At 37.4% G+C, this 27,500-nt stretch overlaps 1 protein-coding gene across 3 annotated transcripts in view; it reads left to right on the top strand.

Moving 5' to 3' along the window:
- The window catches only part of LOC135205510 (mucin-5AC-like), a 477,203-nt gene that overhangs the window by 193,591 nt on the left and 256,112 nt on the right, over nt 1-27,500 (top strand). The window lies entirely within an intron of this gene.

The raw sequence follows: 27,500 nt of genomic DNA, 5'->3' as shown, positions 1-27,500 counted from the left end.
TTTAATTAAAAGTTTAGTGGGACATTAAGCCAGTGAGCAATCACGACCATCAAGCGAGCAATAAGTCAGAGGCAGAATGGAAGGCAGTGTCTTTATTGTTAAATTGACTCAGAGGGAGAACGAGTATATAAAATATTCGGAAATTGCGTCATTACTGGTAAAGTTAATGTCATTATATTTAGCCCCATTTTTTTTAACAAAGACAAGTTCAGTGGGGCTTCGATGACAGGTGATGAGTACAATATACCTTGCATTCCATAATGACTTAAGTATCAGATGGCATTACTGGTACAAGACAATGCCTGTATATTGGCCTCTCGTTAATAAACAATATGTCATTTAATCTACAGACGTTGCTATTGTAGGTTGAGTGGCAGCATGATTTTGAAATGGACGCACGCGACCCAGTTTTAGGTGTAAAACAAAAGTGAGGAGGCTGAAAGGGTCGAGAGAGCTGTTGTATGTTTGACGGTGACATTGTTTATAAAAAGAAACGATAAAATACTAGACGCGGAGGGGGAGGGCGGGGTTGGTGTTGGTGTGAAAAGGGTTGGATCCCCCTGGGAGGGGAGATGGGGGGCGAGGTTTGCATAAATTAGTAAAGTCAGTGGTAAAAGCGGTCTCTGGGTTTGAAAAATGACTGCTGACTGTCTGCCGTGTGTCCTCCCTCGTAGGTATTAGCCAATTCTGGAAATCGTTTGGCATCACAACGCCGCCGCTGCTGCGGAATTGAGACCCTATTTTCTTGTTATAATTCCGTGTGTGTTTTTTTTAGTCCGATGTTTGTTGACGGTTTTATGTGACACTTTCATTATGGTTCATGTTTTGAGCTCCGTAATAATGGCATTAATACTTTTTTTTTTCTTTTTTTTAATGCCATGTTTCGTTCTCTTGTTCATTGTTTCTTACTGTTGTCTCGGTTGAATTTTATGGTAATATTATAGCATATTTTCAAGTTAAAATTCCGTACTGTTTTCTGAGTACCACCATATTTCCATCTTTCTGTTCCGTAATTTGTTTGCCATGTAATTTTTCATTGTATAAGTAATTCTGTCGCAGGATACAGTAGAGATGATTACTTTAGGGAAATTGGAAGTTCCGTATGTAGATGAGATCGTGATGATAGGGGAATGTAGATGACATGGACATGTCCTTCACACATTACCTGGGGGAATAGTACGTGATGGTGTCCGCTGGGCTCGTCTGGCCACCATAAGAGGTTGGAAGAGCAGGACTGGAAGATAAATCGCACAGAAAAGACATGAATGACGGCACTTCTCAAAAACCCTTTGCCTCACGAGGCCTTAGAAACGATGAGCGATGCACTGTAGGCATTACTTGAGGTTCCTTGCTGCAACCCCTTACATTTCTTTTACTGTACCTCTGTTGTGCCTACTTACTTTTGTGGTTAGCCTTTATTTCTGTTTCTCTTCGTTATGTTGCGTGGCGTACTTACGAGTTCTTTTCTTTGTTACGGGTAATGTTTGAAAGGTTCTTTGTCATATGGGCTAACCTTCGTCTATCACTAGTTACGGTTGAGTTTCTTCTCTCGTAGGAACATTTAGTTTATTTATTCTTCACTAAGTCTCTCAGGAGGTACTTATATTATAAAAAAACATGGGTTGTATAGCTTTGGGAATCTGGGCAAGTCAAACACCTCTGCTATAAAAATTTCTTATAATTATAACAACACAGTTTACACACTTTACACTACACTTGGAACAGAGGGAGAAGGGATACAGCCTCCCGTATAAGGCCTTGTTCTTAACTACCACTCTCTGGCACTTCAAAAGAAGTTTCGACCTAACTACTTTTTCTGACTCCTCCCCGAATGTCCTTTAGGACACCTCCTACTTCTACATGAATGGCTTTCATTACTTCCGGTGCCACCTCTAGATTCATCTGATTGGTTTCGTCCTTCGACGGTAACCACCCACTGAAAGGGTCATAGATTAACTTTTCTGGTGAGGTTAGCATCTTACTGTTTTGACCAACCGGTGCCAATGTTTGGTCTGGTTTTACGAAACTGCTATCCGTGCAGACTTATGCTGTACACATCTACTCCTTTTTCTACCTTTACTTCTGGTAGATCCTTCGTCACTCTACTTTCACTATATATATTCTACCAGTGGTTTTCCTAACTAAGTTTTCCCTAGCTATTTCTAGACAGACTCTTTTTGTTTCCTAACACCTCCATTCGTATTGTCTCTCTCTTCCATCTTGCCATCCACCCTCTCCTAACAGTTGTTTCATAATGCAACTGCAAGGTTTTCTTCCTGTTACACCTTTCAAACCTTTTTACTCTCATTATTCCCTTTCAGCGTTGAATGGCCTCATGGGTCCCAGTGCTTGTCCTTTGGCCCAAATTCTATATTCTAGGCCATCCATCCATAGAGGCGATGATGGTGATGAATAAAATCATTCCATTTCCCCCCATGGACACAAGGGAAAAATGAGGTCGATGTAATGATAACCAACATATAAAGGTGTCCAAAAGTTTGAAGGGTCATCAGAGTGTTTGAAGATGATGGAAGGGGTCGGATAGCTTTGTGGAAGGAAGGATGAAATGTGTGAAGGGATAGTTGAACTAACTCCAATCCGGCGGTCCGAAGTTCGATTCTCTGCTCCGCCAACGCGGAATCAGAGGAATTTATTTCTGGTGATAGAAATTCATTTCCCGATTTAGTGTGGTTCGGATCCCACAATAAACTGTAGGTCCCGTTGCTAGGTAGCCAATTGGTTCCTAGCCATGTAAAAATATCTAATCCTTCGGGCCAGCCCTAGGAGAGCTGTTAATCAGCTCAGTGGTCTGGTTAAACTAAGATATACTTAACTCATATTGAAGTGGGATGGTAAATGCAGTGTAAATTATATAGAATGTGAAAGCTATGGAGAGGAGTTGCATCATATAGTATTTGTTGTATAAAAAGAATAGAAAGGGCGAGAAATGTTTAGATACGTAGGAGTGATAAAACACTTAGCATAAGTGAAAGAGTGGATCAGATAGTTTGGAGATAGTTGGGTCATGTAGAAAAAATGGAGGATAATAGCTTTGTGAAAATAGTTTATGATTCGGCAGTGTTTTGAGGAAGACATAGAAAGGGGATGGATAAATGAAGTGGAAGAGTTAGTGGAAAGAAGGGTCCTCAGCATCAGAGAACTGGAATGTGTGTGCAAGATAGAGGTGAGTGTCACTGTGGGTGGAGTGTTTTAACGTGCTGCTGGTAAGCCAACCTTGTAAATGTTTAAAGCAGCTTGTGATGTGGAAGGGTTTTACACAGTGTGTCTCCTCTCAATTCAGCAGTTTCAAGAGTCTTGCATTTACCTGGGGGCCAACCCTTGATAGGGGAATCGACTACTGAAGTCGTGATTTCTCTTCTGTGCTCTGGTTCGAATCCACGAGAGGACGAAATTATTATCAACAAAAAAATTTCCTTTCGGTTAACATATGTGCAAATATATTAATTCCGAGGTAGAGCGAAGTGGATATTAAAGGATATTTGTAGCTTAATGCATGTATATAAATCACGGTGATGTAATAAAAATTCATATATATATATATATATATATATATATATATATATATATATCTTTAATGTGTGCTGTGTGTGTGTGTGATGTAAGTGCAAACAATTACATCGCCGCCACATTCGGAACAACGCGAATGGAAGTATACAAGGATTCGACTGCAAATGTCGATGGGTGAAGGGGTGAAGGGGGATTGTTGGGGGGTGGGAGGGGAAGGGGGAGGTGCTATTAATGCACGTGTGCTTGAAAACGGCCTCGTATATTTGCAATCCTAATAACAATAAATAACAGAGTCACCGCTTCTGAAAATGAAATATTTATTATTATTTTCTTTTTTTATGGAAAGGACTCGCAGGCTGGGGACGGAAGGGGTTTTGGTGGGGGGTTGGGGATTGAGTGGGTGGGTAGGAGGGAGGAGGAGGGGGGAGGGGGAGCTCGTCGAGTTGCATGCCGTTTATATTAAAGAGGATGGTACGCTTTGTTATGGACATGCTTTTTTTTTTTCTTTCTTTTTTTGTAAGAGAAAGAGGAAGGCAAAGGGAAAAACACTGGGGAGCTTTTGCCCTCATATTAGTCGGCTAAACACACGCACACGCACACGCACACACAATGCATAATTCTCTGTGAGAAAGGTTGCTCTCTCTCTCTCTCTCTCTCTCTCTCTCTCTCTCTCTCTCTTCTAGACGGCCAAACATACACATACAATGCACACTTCTTTATGAGCAAAATCTCTCTCTCTCTCTCTCTCTCTCTCTCTCTCTCTCTCGGACCATGCGACCCTCATGTTAGTCGGCTAAACGCACGTACATACTGTACGTGATTTATTTATGACCGTGGTCGTCTTCCTCTCATCTTATCTCTCGTCTTTCCTTTAGGTCTTATGGTGGTCGAGTAAACACTGAAATACACACACACACACACACACACACACACGTACGTAGGTACGTACACACAAACACCCGTTAGGTTTTGCGGGAGAGTTTATTTATATTTTTAGATTGTTTTAACGTTGTACATCCGGGATGTCTTAAAAAAATTTTATTTTTATTTTAGATTGTGTGCTTATTTTTTTTTTTTTTTTTTACATTTTTATTAACTTCTATCTCTTGTTGTCCGTGTCAGTGTTCGAGCAATGTATTTTTTATGACTTTTATAGCTAAATTTTTATGTATTTTTACTCTTAATAACCGAATTTTTTTTATTACATTTTTTATTTCACTTTACTCATCATCTTGATATTCGAATGATTTATTTTTTTGCTAGCGAATTTTTTCCTATTTACTTTTTTAGCCATCTTTCTTGCTATTCCAGCGAAGTTTTAAAAGCAATTTTTTAAAAACGTTTTTCATACCTGATTGCCTGTTTGAGATTGCCATTTATTTTTATTTTTATTTTTTTACTTTTTATTGCTAAAGAATGTTTAGAACTACTTTTTTTATATATACATCGGAGTAATGCTGTGCTTCTGAATATAGCATGACCGAATACAGCGTGAAAATAGATAGAAAAAAAAACCTTCTCATTAGAGGGAAATTGTATATGTTTAGCCAATGAAACAGCACCCCAGCACACTATCGACTCAACAACAGTCGAGTTATTGAGAGGGCTTTGGTACCCACTGGACCCTTGGAACTCGTACCCTGGACTTTGGAACCTGGAACTTGGAACCAGGACCTATGAACCCCTGGTACCTGGACCCAGGACCCCGGGCCCCTGACCCTGTACCCTGGAACCTGGTACGCCCGGAAGCGCTGTGCTTAATTCATAACGGAATGAGGCCACGCGCCCGAGCAATATTGCCATTGAAATTTCATTAGGGCTGTGGGCTTTGCCTTTTTAGAAATGCTGGGGAAAAAAAAAGCAAAGGAAGGGTTAGCAGGGATGGGGTGGGATTTTTATTCAGAGAGAGAGGAGAGAGAGAGAGAGAGTATAATGCAGGTGTTAGCGATTGACTATTTATAAGTATTGATGGACGTAATATTTTAGCAAATGTTAAATTTAGTTGCAAACTGATTTTTCATAATTGAGTTGATACTTTTACGGGTGTTTAGACTTTAGAGTAATAGCTGGGAAGAGCAATCGTATTATTATTATTATTATTATTATTATTATATTATTATTATTATTATTATTATTATTATATTAATGTTTGCAAAATTGTTGTACAATAAGGGTATTAATTTTGATTATAGTAATAATACTGATGATAATAGCGATTAAAATGATAACAGTGAGAATTATAATGATCACCTCTTTTGATGCAGAGTCCTTTGTTTGTTTGATCTCACTCGTAATTAGCTGTAATTAAAAGTATTTCAGGCTGTGTAAAGAACGCTCTCTCTCTCTCTCTCTCTCTCTCTCTCTCTCTCTCTCTCTCTCTCTCCACGTATTTGATTTACGCATTGGACCGAAGCATAAAAATTCTCTCTATCACCCTCTCCACGTATTTGAGTTAACTTTTGAACTGGACACACTCTCTCTCTCTCTCTCTCTCTACGTATTTGATTTACCTATTGGCACCGACTCAAGATAAACTGTCATTTTCATTTGGCTATATTATTTATAGCTGCATTTATGTAAAAAAAAAAAAAAAAAAAAACCACACACACACACACACACACCATACACACACACACACACACACACACAATGTAAAGTTTTCTTACAATTTAGCCTTTGGCATTCTAAGCGTGAAAGGTAGGAAAAGCGTGAAAATGAAAATGCCTCTTCTTCTTCTTCTTCTTCTCCTCCTTTATCAATTATACGAACACGAAGTAAACATTTGCTTATTGCATGGAAGTCGCGTTTCGTCCCCAGAGGGATTTGCAAAGAATATTGCATTTTCTTACATTCGCTTTTGTTTTCATTAGTGTTTCGTGTTTGTTTTTTATGTCTTTTTATTCAAGGGTTGAAAAGTGTTGCTTTCTTGAGGGAAAACTTTCATTGCTTTCCTCACATTTTATTTTCTGTCTTGTGAATTTATCTAATTTTTTACATATTTTCCCACGTCATGTTTTTCGTAGGAGATTTTGTTGATTTTTCCTCCGTTTTTTGCTCGTTTTCACTGGCCGCAATTCTCTCTCTCTCTCTCTCACATTTTATTTTGTCTTGTGAATCTCCTTGATTTTAAAATTTTTTCTAAGTCTTCTTTTTTTTTATGCTAGGAGAGTTTATTGATTTTTCCTGCTTCTTTTATGCTTCTTGCTTTCACTAGGCACAATATTTATCTCTCTCTCTCTCTCTCTCTCTCTCTCTCTCTCTCTCTCATTTATTTCTGTCGAGAATATATCTGATCTTTTACATTATTCCAAATCTTGTCCTTTTTTTATGGTTCTCGCTTTTACTAGGGACAACTCTCTCTCTCTCTCTCTCTCTCTCTCTCTCTCTCTCTCTCTCTCTCTCTCATTTTGTTTTATTTTCGATTTTTAAAATTTTTCTCCACGTCTTGTCTTTCGTAGCAGAAGATTTTGTTGATTTTTCGTGGTTTGTTTTTTCCTCGTGCTTACTTGACACAATACTCTCTCTCTCTCTCTCTCTCTCTCTCTCTCTTGCATCGCCACTGGTTTTAAGGTCTTTGTGGGGGAGATTCTCTGTCCCCGATTATACTAATGCCGACTCTTCCACTTTCACCCTCCCCTCCCATGACCGTCACACCACACAAAACCAATTCTCTCTCTCTCTCTCTCTCTCTCTCCTCTCTCTCTCTCTCTGATTCTCACGGCTAATCCTCTCCTGTGAGCCGCTGGTGTCTTTGTTGTTGTTCTTGCGCACCGTTAATCTTCGTGTTTGTTCATCTCCCCAGAGGCATTGTTGTTGCTCCCCTCTCTAACTCTCCTCTTCTTTCATTCTCTCTCTCTCTCTCTCTCTCTCTTTTTCACTCGCTTTCTTTCTTTACTTCCTTGAATGTTAAGTGATTTATCGTTATAAGTTCTGAATAGTACGGAGAACCGGGCGTGTGTTTCTGGTGGAGTATATACTATTATTCTTTTGTTCCTTGTCTTTCTTGGCTTGAGTCGCTTTTCTCGTAAGTTTTGTCAAGAAGTAAGTGGGGGCGGGGCGGGGATGGGTGGGGAGGGGCAGCCGACTATTTAAAGTCACTCAGCTTTTGTTTTAATTGCCTTTAAAGAAATAAAATAAGTTTATTAATTCTTTATTATACGAGAATGTTTATTCAGTTCTTGGTGGAAGCTTCTGATAGCTAGGACCATAGCTTTGTTTTATTTCTGTCTTCGTGTTCGTGTGTTTATAATTATTTATTTTGTTGAGTTTTCGCTGGTTCTATTTATTTGTCTTTTATTGCCCTTGGTTGTCCCTTTTATCACGCATGAACATTTTATTTTGTAGATGAATTTTTCACTTCAATTTATAGGGTTTTTTTTTTTTTTTTTTTGTTCGTTATGAATGGTCGTCTGTTTGAATAATTGTGGTAGTGGTCATCTGATGATGATTTACATCGTTGCATTTATGCAAAAAGAAATAAATGAAATAAGTAAAACCGTGCTAAGCACGGTTCCTAAGAACTGAATGCCCATGGGTGGAGAGAGGGGGAGAATAACATTGCAAAGAGTTGAAGTAATCTCCATCAAAAGGTGAATAAATATTGGCAATTATCGTGAATAGGCAAATTACACAGACAGTGGTAATTGAGTAAAAATTAGTAAATTTAAGGCAGTGGTACACGGCACTTAGAAGTGGTTCAAATTAGGTATGAAGTTTCGCAAAAAAAAAAAAAAATAAATAAATAAGTGAATTTCCAAAATGAAAGTAGTTATTCAATATATATGTAACTGTGTTTGCGTGTAATTGATTACGATGTTTCAGAATAGTTATAGAAAGATAACATTTCCTTCGTGATAACTCAAAATTATGTAAAATTAAGTATTGTATATTTATCCTATAGTTTTAAAACTGTCATCTGTTCTTTCCTTTCCACCTCGTAACCTTTTATTCTCTTCTTGTTACAGGTATGTTGATCTGTTAACTTCTGCTGATGAAGATCGCTTGAAAGTTTGGCTTGCGAGGTAAGGTTACGAGTTTGGAGTGCTTGTGTATATCTACCTTTTGTAAAGAGAAATTCTTAAGGAGGTGTTTGGATTTACGTAAATAGTACGATGACGGGATGAGCAATACTTCCCACTATTCTAGATCAAAGAAGTGAAGGAGTAATATTTGAAGTAAGAAAAATCCTCATTCTGGCAGAGAGAATTAAAATACTGAAAGAAACAATCATTTCATGGAACAACTTTAGGGTTGCTAATCTCTAGGGAGGACGTGTGTGTGAGTGTGAGTGCGTCCGTAAGCCATCGAGAATTAATTGCATTCGCATGAGAACTTAATTAATACTTGTGCTTAACTGAAGCATAATGAAGCATAACTTATCAAACTTGTATCTTTTAATACAGTATGGTAATTACGATTATGTGCATTTATCTTTGGCATGTACATCTCTCTCTCTCTCTCTCTCTCTCTCTCTCTCTCTCTCTCTCTCTCTCTAACAGATTAACACAATATGTAAACCAACACACGCACTGATACAATTACTCTTTCTAATTATGTATTCGAGCATTCTGTAAAAACACGTATAAGTAAAGAGAACATCTGGCATATTTACACATCATCTATTTGCTTTGTAATGCAGCGAGCGTTGTCCCTTTCTTTCATATTCCTTCTCTACTCTCTGTTTACCCTGTTTTGATTAACCTGTTGTAATCATTAGTTTTTTTTTTTATCTCGTGTGTGTGTGTGTGTGTGTGTGCAAAACAAATAGAAGGGGCAAGAGCATTTCCGCACGCACCACCTGTTTGTTTATGGAACGTCATGCCATCCCTCGCTTTTAATCATTTCCTTTTATTTTTCTTCTTTTTTTTTACTTTTTATTTTTACTTTTTTTTAACCCTACGTTAACCTTTGTCTCTTTTTCGTTTTTTTTATTCTTTTTTCCTCTCCCCCTTCCTTCCTTCCTTCCTTCCTGCATTCTGACGCAGTGAGGGTATATAGTTGCCAGCCCCGCGACGATGAGGGGAAAGGCATTGGGGGAACTGGGGAGGTGGAAGGGAGAGGAGGGGTGGGGAGGAAAGGAAGGGGAAGGGAGGTTTTATCACCTAACACTCCTCTCACTTCTGCCACGTCCTCCCCTCTTCCCCTTACCGGCTCCTTTTGTAGCCTGGAGAGAGAGAGAGAGAGAGAGAGAGAGAGAGAGAGAGAGAGAGAGAGAGACTTGTTGAGTAACGGCCAATGAGAAGGGGAAATAGGGGAGAAGAGGATTAGTGCGAGAAAAGGTAATACAAAAGGGGAGTGGGAAAGAGAAAGGGAAACAACAGAAGTGTTTAGAAAAGAGAAATAGGAAAAGGGGATAACCAATCTATTTGGCTGAGAGAGAGAGAGAGAGAGAGAGAAGAGAATGTGGATAATGGTGGTGGCAAACGGGTGGAATAAGAGATAGAAATTTAATAGAGTATAAAAATATGACGATAAAGCAGGCAAATGGGAGAATGATTAATGATAAAAAAAAACACGTTAAGAAAGGAAAGATGTCGGAGGTTATATTCTTATTTATGTTTCATTGAGGCGTGGAAACAGTTTTTTTTTATCTTTTTAATTTTGGCAGAATAAAGGACCTATTTTTTTTTTTTATTCATGGTGAAGTTTTTTCGATGAAACTAAGGTATCATCAAAACAGGAACTCAGAACAAAGAGATATGTTATTTTTAGCTCATCTGAGTAAAAAAAAAATGGGGGAACGAGGGTGGGCGAGGGATTTCTGATCAAAATGTATACGTATGTAGTATGTATGGCTTGAACTTCCAAAATTTTCGACCTATTTTCCAGAACTGTAAATCAGCTTCAACAAAGCTTGATAAGAAAGTAACCTTCGAGGTGAAATGTTTGAAATGTTATCAAAATATGTTAGTAGTCTTTTAGGACTGTTATTTACAATAGAGTTATATACCTATATTCTTATCTAAAATAGTCAGACAGACTCGCTCTCGCACATAATTTCTAGGTACGTGCTTGAGTCTGTTGATAATCCGATAAAAGTTACTTGAAAAGATTTCATAATGACATCGAAAAAAGAATTATACCGTTCATATTCGAGTAAAACGTTTGGTCTTTCCTCATCCTGCATCGTTTTCTCTCGAAGAGGTAAAATGTTGGAATGTCTCCTCAGGAGAACGTTCGAAAGCAGTAACACGCGATATCAGTTTAATTGAAAGATGAACCTTATTATGCAATGACACATTAAACGTACGGCGTAAGCATTGGTGCTCTCACGACTTATAGGAATTAAATTATCATCGTCAGATATTACGGTCTTTTTTTAAAAGAAACAGAGCAGGAATGATTATTGTAGTGACGATCTCAATTAATACCAGGAGAATCAACATTGTTCTAACGATATTGGGAGATCTAATCACGCAAGCAGACGATACACGGACGATCCAAACAAAATAAAATAATTAAATCCAGTCCTAAAACAAACTATCTTCAAAGGATCAATAACGCCGATCACGATCCAAAGTCAAAGGATCAGTAACGTCAGTCACATTCCAGAGTCAAAGGATCAGTGACGCCAATCACGATCCAAAGCCAAAGGATCAATAACGCTTACCACGATCGAGTCAAAGGATCAGTAATGCCAATCATGATCTAGAGTCAAATGATCAGTAACGCCAGTCACAAACCAGTGTCAAAGGATCAGTAATGCCAATCACGATCTAGAGTTAAATGATCAGTAACGCCAGTCACAAACCAGTGTCAAAGGATCAGTAATGCCAATCACGATCTAGAGTCAAATGATCAGTAACGTCAGTCACAAACCAGAGTCAAAGGATCAGTAATGCCAATCACGATCTAGAGTCAAATGACCAGTAACGCCAGTCACAAACCAGTGTCAAAGGATCAGTAATGCCAATCACAATCTAGAGTCAAATGATCAGTAACGCCAGTCACAAACCAGAGTCAAAGGATCAGTAACGCCAATCACGATCCAGAGTCAAAGGATCAATAACGCTTACCACGGACGAGTCAAAGGATCAGTATATAATGCCAATCATGATATAGTCAAATGATCAGTAACGCCAGTCACAAACCAGTGTCAAAGGATCGGTAATGCCAATCACTATCTAGAGTCAAATGGTCAGTAACGCCAGTCACAAACCAGTGTCAAAGGATCAGTAATGCCAATCTCGATCTAGAGTCAAATGATCAGTAACGCCAGTCACAAACCAGTGTCAAATGATCAGTAATGCCAATCACGATCTAGAGTCAAATGATCAGTAACGCTAGTCATAAACCAGAGTCAAAGGATCAGTAACGCCAATCACGATCCAGAGTCAAAGGATCAGTGACACCAATCACAATCCAGAGTCAAAGGATCAGTGATGCCAATCATGATCCAAAGGATCAATAGTGCCAGTCACGATCCCGAGTCAAAGGATCAGTGATGCCAAATATGGTCCAAAGGATCAATAATGCCAATCATGATCCAGAGTCAAAGGATCAGTGACGCCAATCACGATCCAGAGTCAAAGGATCAGTGATACCAGTTATGATCCAAAGGATCAATAATGCCAATCACAATCCAGAGTCAAAGGATCAGTGATGCCAATTATGGTCCAAAGGATCAATAATGCCAATCACGATCCAGAGTCAAAGATCAGTGATGCCAATTATGATCCAAAGGATCAATAATGCCAATCACGATCCAGAGTCAAAGGATCAGTGATGGCAATTATGGTCCAAAGGATCAATAATGCCAATCACAATCCAGAGTCAAAGGATCAGTGATGCCAATCATGATCCAAAGGATCAGTAATGCCAATCACGGTCCAGAGTCAAAGAATCAGTGACGCCGATTATGGTCCAAAGGATCAATAATGCCAATCATAATCCAGAATCAAAGGATCAGTGATGCCAAACATGATCCAAAGGATCAATAATGCCAATCACGATCCAGAGTCAAAGGATCAGTGACACCAATCATGATCCAAAGGATCAATAATGCCAATCACGATACAAAGTCAAAGGATCAGTAACGCCTATCACGATCCAGAGCCAAAGGATTAGTAACCCCAGTCACGATCCAGAGTCAAAGGGTCAGTGACGCCGATCACGAACCAGAGTCAAAGGATCAGTGACGCCTGTCACGATCCAGTGTCAAAGGATCGGATTAACACCCTTGGATCAGACGATCGGTGACGTCAGTCAGGAGCCAGTGTCAAAGGATCAATAGCGCCATTCACCATCTAAAGAGCGTCAGAGGATCAATAGCTTCAGTCATCGATCCGACGGGATTTCAGACCCAATAAGGCAATAACGAGCGGACGAGATTAAGGAAGAGAGAGAGAGAGAGAGAGAGAGAGAGAGAGAGAGAGATTTATCGTCACCGGGTGATCTGATAATCGCTGCTTGGTGCATCCTACGCGCGCTAATGAATAAATTAATTGGATTGATTCATTTCCGGCGTCCAGGGAAGGAAAAAAAATACACCAGAAAAGGATGATTAAAAGGTGGCGTGGGAAGCAGAGGGGAAAATGAAAATAGATGAGAAGAAGCGAGGAGAGGAGGACGACGAGAGAGAGAGGAGGAGAGATCAATCGGAGTTGAATGAATGTGGGCGTTTCTGGTTAGGAAGCAAACGAAATTCATTCTATTGCTATTTTTGTAAAGCCTCAGCAAATTGGAAAAAAACAGAATTTGATATAAATAGGATTAAATGAAAATTAGATAATAAAAGTAATTAGGGGTGAAGGTATAATTTTATGAATTTGGAAAATTTAATGTAAATGAAACGTGAATGGCTACGATTCTCACACATTAATTAATCCGCCTACCTTCCGTTTTATTTGGATGATTAATACAGTACAGAACGTTTGTTTACTGTGCAAGAGTGCTATGATATTTGTACTATCAGTATCATTAATATGTGTGCAAGTTTATTACACGTGCATACACTCAAATATATATACATATATATATATATATAGTATATATATATTATAATATATATATATATATATATATATATAAAAGCAAAAGCCACGAAGGAAAGTGAAACGAAGGAGTACTGCGAGGACTTTCGACGCTACGTCCTTTGCATTGTCAGTCTTCTAAGTAAAGGACATTGAGTCGAAAGGCCTTACAGCGCTCCTTCGTTTCAATGTCCTTCGTGGCTTTCGCCTTTATTATATAGGCATCACGTTCCACATTTTCGTGACTCAGTTTATATATATATATATATATATATATATATATATATATATATATATATATATATATATATATATATATAATATTATATGTGTGTGTTATATACACACATATACGAGGAATTTGTTTGTGCCTATCTACCCTTCCTCTTCTTTTGCTTCTTTCCCCTCCACTTTTAGTAGAAGAGGATAAGAATAGAATGAGGGTTAAGGGAAACCCTTACCTGAAAAAGGTGGAAATACCATAAGGCGGGAGCTCTCTCTCTCTCTCTCTCTCTCTCTCTCTCTCTCTCTCTCTCTCTCTCTCTCTCTCGCTTTAACACGAGGCTAATGAGGGTTGAATCGTGAATGAGATCAGGTAGCTAAAGTAACAGGTATAATGGCTGGAGGCCGCGGCTGTTGTATTCCCCTTGGGGAACTCCTTCGGAAAGGCTTCCTACGTCAGATAGGTGGGGAAGAAATTTTGAATGGAAATAAGTCAGTGAGTGATTTTAAGTAGTGTTGGAGTTATGAATGAAGAGTTAGCCTATAATCACTCTAATGTAAATGGTAAAAGGGAATTTAATTTAAAAAAAAAACTTTCTTGTTGAAATCGGTTATCTGTTAGCAAAAATTAGTTTCGGTTACAGTTCCTCTCTGCATAGGTGAACTGAAACCGATCTTAGATATAGCAGAGTTATTTATATTCAAGTTTGGTCCGTTTCTTTCTCAGTAAAGAGAAACTGAAGCCAAGCTTGAAAATAGGTAACTATCCCTATAGCAGGAAAGTATTTTAAATTAAATTCATTTTAGTCACGAAGCCATGCTTAGAACACGGAATGAAATGGGTTATAAAATGCAGGCCAAATGTCGAATTAAGATGGAAGAATGAGAATATATATAATCATGCCTACAGTGCACTGCAGGAGGTGCACATGAGTGTCGTGATCATTATAAAAACAAAAAGAGAATGGTGTGATGTAGATAAATAAAGAAAATAACTTGGAAAATAAACTTCAAGAATAGGTTGAAGAAAGCATAGGAAAATAAACTTCAATAACAGGTTGAAGAAATGATAGGAAATACTGATACGATAAAAGGAAATGTATGTTGGTCCAAACGAGAAATATTTGAGAGAACCCTAATGCCTCTGCCTCATGGGACGGCATTACAGAAAACGGGGTTTATTTATTAAAAGGCCGACCTCGCTTGACCTCCGGCAAATGCGACAAATGTGAGTTAAGCTTTATGTTTGCACCCTGATTTGGACGTATAATTCTGTATTTGCGAGTACTCAGTAAGCGCATAGTACTCTCTCTCTCTCTCTCTCATTTGTGTCCACAGACATAATGGTCAAAGAATTCTGTATTCATTTGCGAGTACTCAGTAGGTGCTCTCTCTCTCTCTCTCTCTCTCTCTCTCTCTCTCTCTCTCTCTCTCTCTCTCTCTCATATTTTAGATTTGTGTCCACAGACTTGAATGATCAGAGAAATGTTTAAAATAAAGTTCATATTTGCTAAGTTGGTCAAACGAGACAGACAAACAGTTACCCAACGTGAGCTGCAGTTTTGGTTTACATTCAGTGTTTAACCAGTGCTCCTTTCTTTGTATTATTTGCTGAGAAATTGCTGTGTGTGTCTGTGCTTGCGTTATCGAAGGGAATAATAATTATAATAATAATAATAATACAAAACATGAGTAATTATGGCAGGAGTTAAACAATTCAGCATATAAATGAGATTAAGGAGATAAGCATATATTAGGTATTGAGTCATTTAAAAGGAAAACGTTCGTTGAATGAAAAGGTTTAATAAACGTTGATATATTAATATATTATATATAATATAATATAAGAATATATATATATATATTTATATTTATATATATATAATATATTAATATAATATTATATATGTATAAATATATATAAAGGTTTTTTTTGCCACGAAGGAAAAAAATGAAAAAACGAGTTGGCCGAGTTACTTTCGGTCCTATCGGACCCTTACTGAGGGTCCGAATAGGACCGAAAGTACTCGGCCAACTCGTTTTTTCATTTTTTTTCCTTCGTGGCAAAAAAACCTTTAAAAAAGTTTTGAAAAAAATTTTTTTTTTTTTTTTTTTTTTTTTTTTTTACATAGCATCACGTTTTATATACTTCGTGATAAAGTTATTCATATATATATATATATACAATGTATGTATGTATATTTTTATATGTATATATATATATATATATATATATATATATATATATAATATATATATATATATATATATATATATATATTATATATATATAGAGAGAGAGAAAGAGAGAGAGAGAGAGAGAGAGAGAGAGAGAGAGCGCAAAGAAACTTGTAAAATAAAAATCTGTTAAGCAGTATTTAATCTTTTCATAAAAATATATTTTGTTCATTGTCTCCAGGGCCTGCAGTACGGTATGAACTTACCATGTTTTAAAGTACAGTTTCGCTTAATAAAGAATTCGGACACTCCATCTCCTTTTGAAGCGTAGACACATTTTTCATTTTTTGCGGGCGTTTTTTTCCTCTGACGAATACTTTTTCAAATGCTTGTCACATACGCCGTGTTTATTTAGCTTTTGTTTCTCTTTCGTTTACCGTTTTCCTCTGTGATTTAAGTCACTTATCTTTGTTCTGGTTTCACTTTTTGCATAAGGGATTCTGAAAATTTCGCTGAATTATTGAAATATATGTGAACTAATAATAATAATAATAATAATACGAGTAAGGCATATTACCTATGTTATTGCAACAATATATATATATATATATATATATATATATATATATAATATCGGAATATCTATATACCGATATCCATATATAACCCTATGATATATCCAAAGTATATATATATATATGTATGTATGTATGGTTATGTATGTATGTATGTATAATATATCCATACATACATACTACATACATACATACATACATACATACATGCAACATACATACGTACATACACATAATAGCAGAAAGCAAACGAATGAGAACCCAGTCTCGTAGCCAAGCCATTTACGTGTGTAGGCTTGTCCCGTGCATTAATGACTGTTGTGGTGGTAATATTGTAGGAAATGCTACCCGTCCGCTATTAGATTCCCCTTGGGGATTGATTCCTTTTTGGGGAATGGACGGATAGGAGGATCTGGTGAGCTCGGTTTTGAAAATCTGTCCGGATTATATTGATGGGGAGTCCAGTTACTCTCTCCCCCTACTCCCCTTCCTCCCTAGGTTCTGGGTTAAAAGTAATCTGTACGGTGAAGTGATTCGATGATGAGATACTGTAATTTGAGCTGCTCGGAGTCCTGTATGGGATATTGCCTGCGGTGGGGAGAGAGAGAGAGAGAGAGAGAGAGAGAGAGAGAGACAGAGAGAGAGAGAGAGATTTTCCGCTGTTAGAAAGTGAAATGATCCTGTTCATATTGTATGCGTTTTTAAATGTTTTATTTTTAAGAAGTAAAGATGTTTGTGTGAATATCAGTAGAACAGTACTGTGGACTTCTGAAGCCTGTAGAGAGAGAGAGAGAGAGAGAGAGAGAGAGAGAGAGAGAGAGAGAGAGAGAGAGAGAGAGAGAGAGGCTGGCTTCACTGTTAGAAAAATTGATCGTATTCATGTTGTATGTGTTTTTAAATGTATTTTATTTTTAAAAAGTAAAATATGTGTGTGAATATCAGTAAAACAGTGAACTACTTATTTTATTTCAAATTACAGTCGACCTCTGAAGCCACTGGTGTGTGTGTGTGTGTGTGTGTGTGTGTGTGTGTGTGTGTATGTGTTTTATAGTTATTTGTAAAATGATTGGAATAGTCATAACTTTTGTAAATACTTGATTTTGAAAATCATGTATCGTCAAGTGACACGTTTGTGAATAAAAAAAAGTGACAACAATTATCTAAAAACAGATTGTGTCAGGAGGGGAAATAGACAATTTAATCTAACAACTGGGAACCCGTGAAAAGACTTCGCTTCTGGAAGAGAAAGGCGTCTAAAGGGTTGTCATTGATGACAGAGAAGAGCACAAGCGACCCTCATCCCTCCTGGCGTTGATGCGTTTTGGAGACTATAATATCTATACTCTGTTTTTTCCATCTGTCCATCCGCCTGTGGTGTTTGCGCACGGTAACACTGCGTCCCGGGTTTTAAATAACATCCTATTTCGAATATTGACGGTGTCATTCGCATAAAGTAAATTATTAAAATACTTCTCAGTTGCAAATGTACACCAAGATATCCTTTTATTTACCTAAAACTTACACATAGCATAACTATTTAAAGCCCGAAACGCCACCACCACAGGAGGATGGACAGATGGAAAAAAACAGAGTATAGGCCCTAGATACCTTTGGAGATACCTTTGAGCGGAGTCTCAATTTACCTAGTCACTGAGATGACATCAAAATTGAGTTTCGGTAGTAGTCTGATTAAATTGTATTGGCAAAAAAAGGGACTTCTAAAGTAAAAGGATAACAAAGTTAAATGTAAATCATAAGCACCTACTTCATATCGATTTTACAGGTTAGTGACCTCCACAACTCAAACTTTTATATTCCACCAGGCCCTATGAACATAGTCTGATTAACTAGATTTTTCTATTATAGAATTAAAATAAGCCAAGACTAGGACGATGTTGGGGGAGAAAATGTTCCGTCCGTAGAAAAAAAGAAAAATAAATCCTTCCCATCTCGGCTTCTTAATTTACCAGAAAGGCCAGGCAAGGGCCTGTAAGTGACACCCAGGTCTTAAGAATCCCTCATACACCTAACCCCACTCATCGGATCATCGTTTCCCCAAGTCATTCCCTCTCCTCCCTCCTCCTCCCCCTCCTCCCTCGCCATTCTCCCCGGCTTCACCCCCAACATACCTTGGCCTCTTACCACACAGGTACATCACAGACTAATCCGACCCTGTAATTAAACTGAGGGGATGACGTTAAGGCGGAAATCTCGAGTGTCAGCGACGGATGCTGCTGCTGCTCCTGCAGCCTCTGAATTTGTATTTGTTTTGAGAATTCATTCCTCCTCCGCCAGTCTTTCTTACCATCCCTCCGCTCCCTCCCCCCTCCCCCCCCCCCCACCCCCCCCCGCACCCAGCTGCTGTGTCTCAATCCTTTGGATAACCCCTCCCCCATAACTCTTAACCCTACCTCCTGTAGTACTATTCCGTCACGTGCAGATGCGGTTAGCGGACATGGGCACTTGATTCACCCGGGCTTAGTTTGAAGTTCGAGACTCTCTCTCTCTCTCTCTCTCTCTCTCTCTCTCTCTCTCCTCTCTCTCATCAAGACTTTCATCGTGGAAATTACTCTTTTGCTTATATTCATGATATAGTTCTTTCCCAGTTTGCCTTTTCTCTCTCTCTTTCTCTCGCAATCTCGATAAACACAACTCTATACACGGGCGATAATCAGTTTATATTTAAATGCGAATTTTTGAAAAGCGGATATAACATTTTTCCAAATTCACGATCCCTTTTGATGTGCGCAGCGAAGGGCGTGTGTTATTTTACTGTGTGTTTGTATGTGTGTGTCTGTGTGTGTGTGTATCTTGGCACTGCCCGAGGTGTTAAGTTGGTTAGTAAGCTCTTAGGAGTTGGCACTCCCTTCTGTTGAAAAAGAGGGAGATTGTGAGTTCTGGGATCAACGTCAACATTAACCCCAGACGTAGTAATCTCTGGACAGTCTCGCAGACACGGGCCCCGTCCGTACCTGCCTCTTGTGCCTCGTCCATAATCTTGAGTTTATATCTTCAGATTTTGCCTCCTGTTATTTATTTATTTGTTCATTTATATTTTCTCCTCTAATAGCTGACCGCTTCTTTCTGTCTTTTCTATTCCTTCTGTTACCTTTTTCTTTTCAAATGAACACCACAATAGTCTTTGGAAGCTTGAATTTCAAGTCGGTGGCCCCTTTGGTGGGCTTGTTCCATATGAATAGGGTTCACCTTATGAATAATAATAATAATAATAATAATAATAATAATAATAATAATAATAAGGTATACTTGTTGTTCTGTTTCATTTTAAGAAAATCTTAGAAATTATTGCAGACTTTACAGTAGCCAAATAGGAGTCTAAGTTCGAAAACATATCAACATTCTTATCAACTGTCTTGCGTTAGCTGATGAACTTAGTATTATTCAAACTGATATGATGGCTGTAACTTTCTACATAAAAGTTTGGTTGTCATGTTCTCCCCTTTCCCTTTTATCGTTGATTTTTAATACTGGCCACGTCCTCCTTTGTACTTAAGGCCCAAAAATGAGTAAATAAATAAGCTAGCCCAACAACCAAATAAATTTTGTACTTTTACGTGTTCAAATGACAAATTTCTTAACCCTCTTTGGGTACAAGTTTATTTTTAACACATTTTAAAGGTTTTTGGTCTTGAATATATTAAAGAGAAAATTTATGTAAATATTCCCAGTCTTTATTTTTTTTACTTTTTTTCCTCTTGTCATGCTTTGGTATTCATATGCATGTATGCACATTCTATGTGGATTGACGAAGTAAGAAAATTTGCGGGTATAGAATGGCATAGAAAGACCAAAAACAGAAGGGAGTGGAAGGACATGTCTGAGGCCTTTGTCCTGCAGTGGACTAGCAACGGCTGATGATGATGATGTATATATGATATAGGGTATGATATAAATAAATTATGGATCTATATATATATATATATATATAATATATATATATATATGTATATATATATATTATATATATATATATATATAATATGTTTGTGTATATTTGTAGTATGTACACACACACACACACACACAGAGAGAGAGAGAGAGAGAGAGAGAGAGAGAGAGAGATTTGTCATGTACATTATTCTAATGTATTCCGTAATACCGTCAGAAGTGATTGAAAGTATTAGGGCAAAAAAATAAATGGATTCCTTATTACGTCAGTACACGTGAGTGTATACATTGCTGTTGCTGACAGGTGCTACGCCAGAAGTAGTAAGTTTATCGAGCTTGGTTGACCATGAAGTTCTTCTTTACCTTTATAGTATCATCTGGCTATACGTACCCAAATTATCTTCGTCAGTAAATGTATAGAACTGTGGCTCCGCATCTTGCTAATAATGGGTTGCTTTCATTATATATGTTCGTCAATTTAGCTTCTGTAGATAAGCAGGAAAATGAGTGGGCTGCAGTCTTTCGTCATATTACATTGCTTATTCTTTAATTCTGTGGTCCCTAGCTTGATCTTAACTAAGGTAATTTGCATTTGTTAAAATAATGAAATAATGATAATTACGCATATATATATATATATATATATATATATATATATATATATATGTTTATATATGTGTGTGTGTGTGTGTGTGTGCGCGCGCGTGCACATATTATAAGATAGATAAATAGGCAATGGAAATTTCAGTGGTAATGTAGATAAGATTTAAGATTACAGTCTCATATATTTTAGTATATGGGTATACCAAAAGTCAAGCATTCTCTCTCTCTCTCTCTCTCTCTCTCTCACTCTCTCTCTCTCTCTCTCTCTCTCTCTCTCTCTCTCTGTATTTCCACTTGGATCCTTTGTTTTGCGAACAGAAGGAAAACCTTTTAGTCTTTTTGCGGTTGCCTGGCCCTTTCATGCTGACTGTTATTTATACTTTTTTTTTTTTTTTTTTTTCTTTTTTCTTTTTTTTGTAAGCAGAATCCACCCTGGCTTCTTCGCCATAGCAGTTTGCAATAAGAGAAAGACCCGTGTCAGGAAAATTCCGAAGGCACTACAGAAAAATAAAAGAAAAAAGGAAATATGATGAATAATTGCTTTTAAATGGCTATAGTTCTAAAATACACTTGCACGAGTATATTTTACATATGCAATGGTACAATGCATGTATATTATTTTATGTTTAATAATATATATTATTATATATATATTTAAACTTTAATATTATTTTAATCTTTTTTTAATTAATATATATTATATTATTTATTTTTTATATCAGGTACATAAACCCCTTAAACGTGGATGATATAAACAATTTGAAACTAACAGCAACCCGTTTTAGTATTTTCCTTTATTATTTACATACATACACACACACACACACACACACACACACATATATATATAATATATATATCATATATATATATATATATTATATATATATATATGATTATAATAAGTATATATTCTATTCTATATAAGATTGATTATCATGATTAGCTGTATTCGTTTATCCTCATCCCACAGGTGAAAAATAAGAGACAGGGTGTAGGTCCTGACCGGTTTCGGCTTTATTTTCAAGCCATTGACAAAGGCTTGAAAATAAAGCCGAAACCGGTCAGGACCTACACCCTGTCTCTTATTTTTCACCTGTGATATATATATATATATATATATATATATATATATATATATATATATATATATAATACACGGTCTCATTTACATGTTCATACTTAGACTTGTGTGGAAAATCGGTTTTCGTAGTGGTGCAGAAATATTTCGGCTGGTTGGTCTTCAAAAGAATGGATACAGTTTCTCTGTTGCGTCTGGAGTTGAAGAAAAAAAATGGGAAAGAGTAGCGTCATGAAATACAAAAGCTTTCCTTTTTCTGACCTTTTTCTCACAAAAAATAAAAAAAAAAAAAAAAACCCTTGGGAGTCTGTGCCACAGAAGCATATAAGTTTTTTATGTTAGGGGTGCCTTTGGGAAGAGAGAGAGAGAGAGAGAGAGAGAGAGAGAGAGAGAGAGAGAGAGAGAGAGCCAAAATAGGGATCATTGTATGTTTGCTTAAAAGATATGTTTCATGTTAGCCAAATAAAAGAAGCTGGAACAAAAAGTCTTTGTACATGGCCGATTTTTTTTTTTTTTTTTTTTTTTTTTTTTTTTTGTTACGTTCGTGCTGGGAAGACCGTTTCTTTTGACAAAACAAACACCACACACCACCCAACACACACACACACACACACACACCACGCCAAAATTTACCACACCACCACCATTCAACACACGAAAATTTATTGTTTGACCAGACATTACTGAACGGATTTGGGCTTGTTCCTACTGAGTGACCTAGATGACTAGGTTACGTTTCCGATTGTTCTTTTATTTGCTTTAAATGATGTCGAAAAAAAGTCCAATTGAGGGAGACGTTGGACCAGATGCATTGCCAGAGGAATTGTTATAATTCTTATGGTGAGATTTAAGATGGGTTATTCAGTAGGTGAAGCAACTAACAGGGAAAGTAGCCCTATACAGAAAAGGAACGCTAGCATTATAATAGAAAACTCTATGACCAAAATTACAAAAGAAAAAAAAAGGTAATTACCAAAGTAAAATCGATCTAGTGTTCTAGAAATGTGGTGGCAGACAAAAAAAAATTAAAGTTATAAATGGCAAGAAAGGCGGAACTGATTTTGCTAGTATCAGGAATAGCTTGTCATTTTTTAATGCTTTGCAATTCAAGTTGAGCGTTGGACATAGTACGTGTGTAACAATTGCGTTTGTAATAGTAAATTAGAAGATGTAAATATTTCATATTATAGGATATTGAATTGAATAAAGTATATACCCTTATGCTCATAACTAAACTAAAACAACAATCAAAATAAGTAAAAGTCAAAACAACAGTCATTACAACAACAATACCAAAAAGTTAGGGCAATAATACTGGAGAGAGTATTCATCCCAGTTATACGAAACTAAAGAAACACAACTGTGATAATAACTGAATGTCAGAAGAACAGTCATTGCAACAACAGTAAAAAAAATTACGCCCATAATAATAGGGAAGAGTATTTATCCCTTTATATACGAATTCCGTAATCCCCGAGGGAGTGTTATTGAACACAAGCACCGTCGTCGCTTCAGTACTTGTATTACTAGTACTATCCGCGTATGTCATACACCGAGGGGCGTGGAAACGAGTGATGGGACAATTCTACGCTCAGGGGATATAATTTACGACCTCGCTGGGGTTGTCGTGGGGTTGCCTTGACGCCGCTTCGACCTCGCTGGGGTTGTCGTGGGGTTGCCTTGACGCCGCTTCGACCTCGCTGGGGTTGTCGTGGGGTTGCCTTGACGCCGCTTCGACCTCGCTGGGGTTGTCGTGGGGTTGCCTTGACGCCGCTTCGACCTCGCTGCCGCTGGGATAGTAGCTGTAACTAGCGTCAGCCTCGATGGGGTTGTAGTGGGGTTGCTTTCTACTTCGCTAGGATTAGTAGCGGGGTTTCCATGACTCCTCTTCAACCTCGTTGGGGTTGTAGCAGAGTTGCTTTGGCGTCGCTTCAACCTCGCTGGGGTTGTAGAGGAGTTGCTTTACTGTTGCTTCGCCGCATCTTCAGCCTCCCTGGGGTTACAGTAGGGCTACCACTGCCGTTTCAGCCTCGCCGGGTTTGTAGCCGGGTTGCTTTGCCGCCGCTTCAACCTCGCTGGGGTTGTATTGGGGTTGCCGCCACTTCAACCTCAGTGAGGTTGTATTGGGGGTTGCTGCTACTTCAACCTCGCTGAGGTTGTATTGGAGTTGCCGCCACTTCAACCTCTCTGGGGTTGTAGCAGGTGCCGCTGCAACCTCTCTCGGGTTAATAGTGGGGCTGCCGTTGCTTCAACCTCGCCGGGGGAGTAGCTGGGTTACTGCTGCTTCATGCTGCTGGTGCCGTGGTCTCTCTCTCTCTCTCTCTCTCTCTCTCTCTCTCTCTCTCTCTCTCTCTCACTGGATTATGGTGTGGGAAGTTTTCAGAGATTAAAATTCTGCGGCAGGGCCGAGTGGAATTGCCTTGCTGTGCAGGAGGAGGGGTCGCTATTATTTTTGTTGGGTTTGGGGATGAAGTGTCTTCTGGTTTGCGGGGTAGGAATTTGAATAAATACACTACGTATCCTGTGTATAGTTACGTATCCAGTCCAGTCTATTGTTAAATTTATATGCTCAGTTAATGTTGAGATTACTGTGATTTTTTTTAGTTATGTTACATATACACATTCAGTTAATGTTGAGATTACTATGATTTTTTTTTTCCAGTGATGCATATACATATTCAGTTAATGTCGAGATTTCTATGATTTTTCAGTTATGTTACATATACATATTCAGTTAATATAGGGATTTCTATGATGTTTTCAGTTAAGTTACATATACATACAGTTATGTTACATATACATATTCAGTTAATATCGAGATTACTATGATGTTTTCAGTTATGTTACATTTACACATTCAGTTAATGTAGGGATTAATGAGTTTACTCCGATATTCTTCTTTCCGTCACCTTAGGGTTGAACAGGTCACTTTAACAGGAAATGAATTTTTTTCCAATATTCAGGAATAAACTCGGTTTACCAACAATACCGCTATAGTATTTAGAAAGTTGTACAATTTACTGGAAACTGAATATGTTGAACATTCGCTTTAGATAAAAAAAAGAAACAGACATTGTAAACTGACGATTTTTGTTTTTTATGAATAGTTGATTTTTCTCACCCAAAGTAGGAGCGAAGAGGCAATTTATTTTAAGATTCACACTCGAAAAATTTATCCCTTCACATACTTTAAAATTATACATTCGTTCACACTATATCTTTCGCTTGCCAAAGTTCTGACTTTTTTTTTTTTTCAATTTCCTCGCAACATAAACTACTTATGGTTCTCCTGATCGATACTTTCCTATAATTCACAAGTGGCAAGCTTAGGTTGCGTCCGCTTTTGGCCTGTGCCTTTGCATCCGTATCGAAATTTTGTTTAGATCAGGTAATTTGTCCTTTTTTTGTTTTTATTAGCTGTTTTCATTGATAGCGATCAGTCTTTTGTATTGATTTAACATAGGTTTGTTTGGTTACTTTAAAGCAATAAAAGGGTGTCCCGTTTCTTCATTTTCTCATTTTCCTCGTTTCACCTGTTGAAAATGTATTAGTTTTCTGCCATGTTTAATTACACATTCTATAGTCATTGTTCTGTCCATTACACACACACACACACACACACACACACACACACACACAGCAGTTAAAATACATAGGTATTTCGATTGTATTGAGAATGGAATAATGTTTTTGTTTTGTTTTTTTCTTTGATTTTTCACCATTTCTCATATCAAACATGTTAATAAACTCTGGAAATAGCAGTAGACAGATGTGAAATACAGAGGTTGAAATTTAGTTCGTGTAAAAAATAATCAGTAGCACTCCGTGGTCAGAACTGATACGTTTGCTTATTATTATTATTATTATTATTATTATTATTATTATTATTATTATTATTTATATTATTATTATTATTTTATTATATTATTTATTAAAGACCATCATCTCTCACATGCTACATTATGGACTTGCAACCATCATATTAATTTTCGACACGGAAAACTGTGCCCATTATTATTATTATCATTATTATTATTTTTTTTTCTTTTGATCACATTCCTCCAATTCGACTGGATGGTATTTATAGTGCGGGGTTCCGGGTTACATCCTGCCTCCTAAGGAGTCCATCACTTTTCTTACTATGTGCGCCGTTTCTAGGATCACACTCTTCTGCATGAGTCCTGGAGCTACTTCAGCCTCTAGTTTTTCCAGATAAAAAAAAAAGCTAACTGAAAAGTCACTGATTCGCAAATCAGATAAACATGACACCTACAAAACACGATTTATTCAACCTGTCAAATAAGAAAGTGCCGCCCCAGCACTAGAATTTCTTAGAACTGGATCATTCTGTGTCGAGTGTGGAACACGACACTTCTTCATTTCAGTGTAGAGACACCGGAACCAGCTTTACAACAATTGGTTTAGCTTGATACGTGTTATTTCTACTCTTATAATGTTGACAGGTACTATGTTTCTTAGTTTCATAGCGAGACTGGTTTTCAGAATCTCAGGAAACTTAGTGATAACTTTGGATATGAAGATTTAAATAGTATGGCCACATTTACAGTGAAGGCGAGTGTAGATATATATATTATACTTTAGTTTGTATATATATATATATTATAGTATATATACACCACATATATATATAGTATATCTATATATATACTATATACTATATATATATTATATATATATTATATATATACACATTATATATATGTCTGTATATATATATATATATATATATATATTATATATATATATATATATATATATATATATATATATATATTATGTAGCTCTGAGAAAGGTTAAGCGACACAGAGAGCAGTTTAAAAGTAGAAACACGTGATCAGAAGGTCAATAAGCTAAATACAAATCAAACATCCACCTCGAGGAACAAAAGAAAAAAAATCTGAAAGTCACACAAAGAATAGAATCGACTGAAATTAAACCATTTTGTGTGTGTGTGTGTGTGTGTGTGTATGTGTTTGAGTGACCTGTCATGCGTGTGGTAATATCAATGGTGGGAGTGTTCTTACCTACCAATTACCGTCTTCGTCTTTTCTTGTGCGACCGTGCAAATTATGGTATCATCCTGCATAATATACGAAGAGACGCATTTTAACAGTGGCGAATGAATTGAAAAGGGCAGGGCTAGGTGTGGATAGTAGCCCTGTGGAAAATGGCACCTGGGCGCTAGCTGATGTCATGCGACCCGTGTAATTTGCCCAGCAATAAAACGCACGATTCGCTCGTGATTTATGTGACTTTTTCCTCGCCCCTTTTTATAAATTTTCTTATTTTCTTTCCGCCGCTAGATTTATGGACGGACGAGGAGAATTCCTACATAATTCATGCCGCGAATTGGTCGGGTAGTTCGCCGTGTCATTAATGCTCTTGCCAGTTTTGCGTGCAGTTTCTCAGACG

The sequence above is a fragment of the Macrobrachium nipponense genome, chromosome 24 (genome assembly GCF_015104395.2).
Source record: "Macrobrachium nipponense isolate FS-2020 chromosome 24, ASM1510439v2, whole genome shotgun sequence".
Classification (NCBI taxonomy): Eukaryota; Metazoa; Arthropoda; class Malacostraca; order Decapoda; family Palaemonidae; genus Macrobrachium; species Macrobrachium nipponense.
The sequence above is the reverse complement of the archived record's forward strand: the minus strand, read 5'-3'. Positions and strand labels throughout refer to the sequence as shown.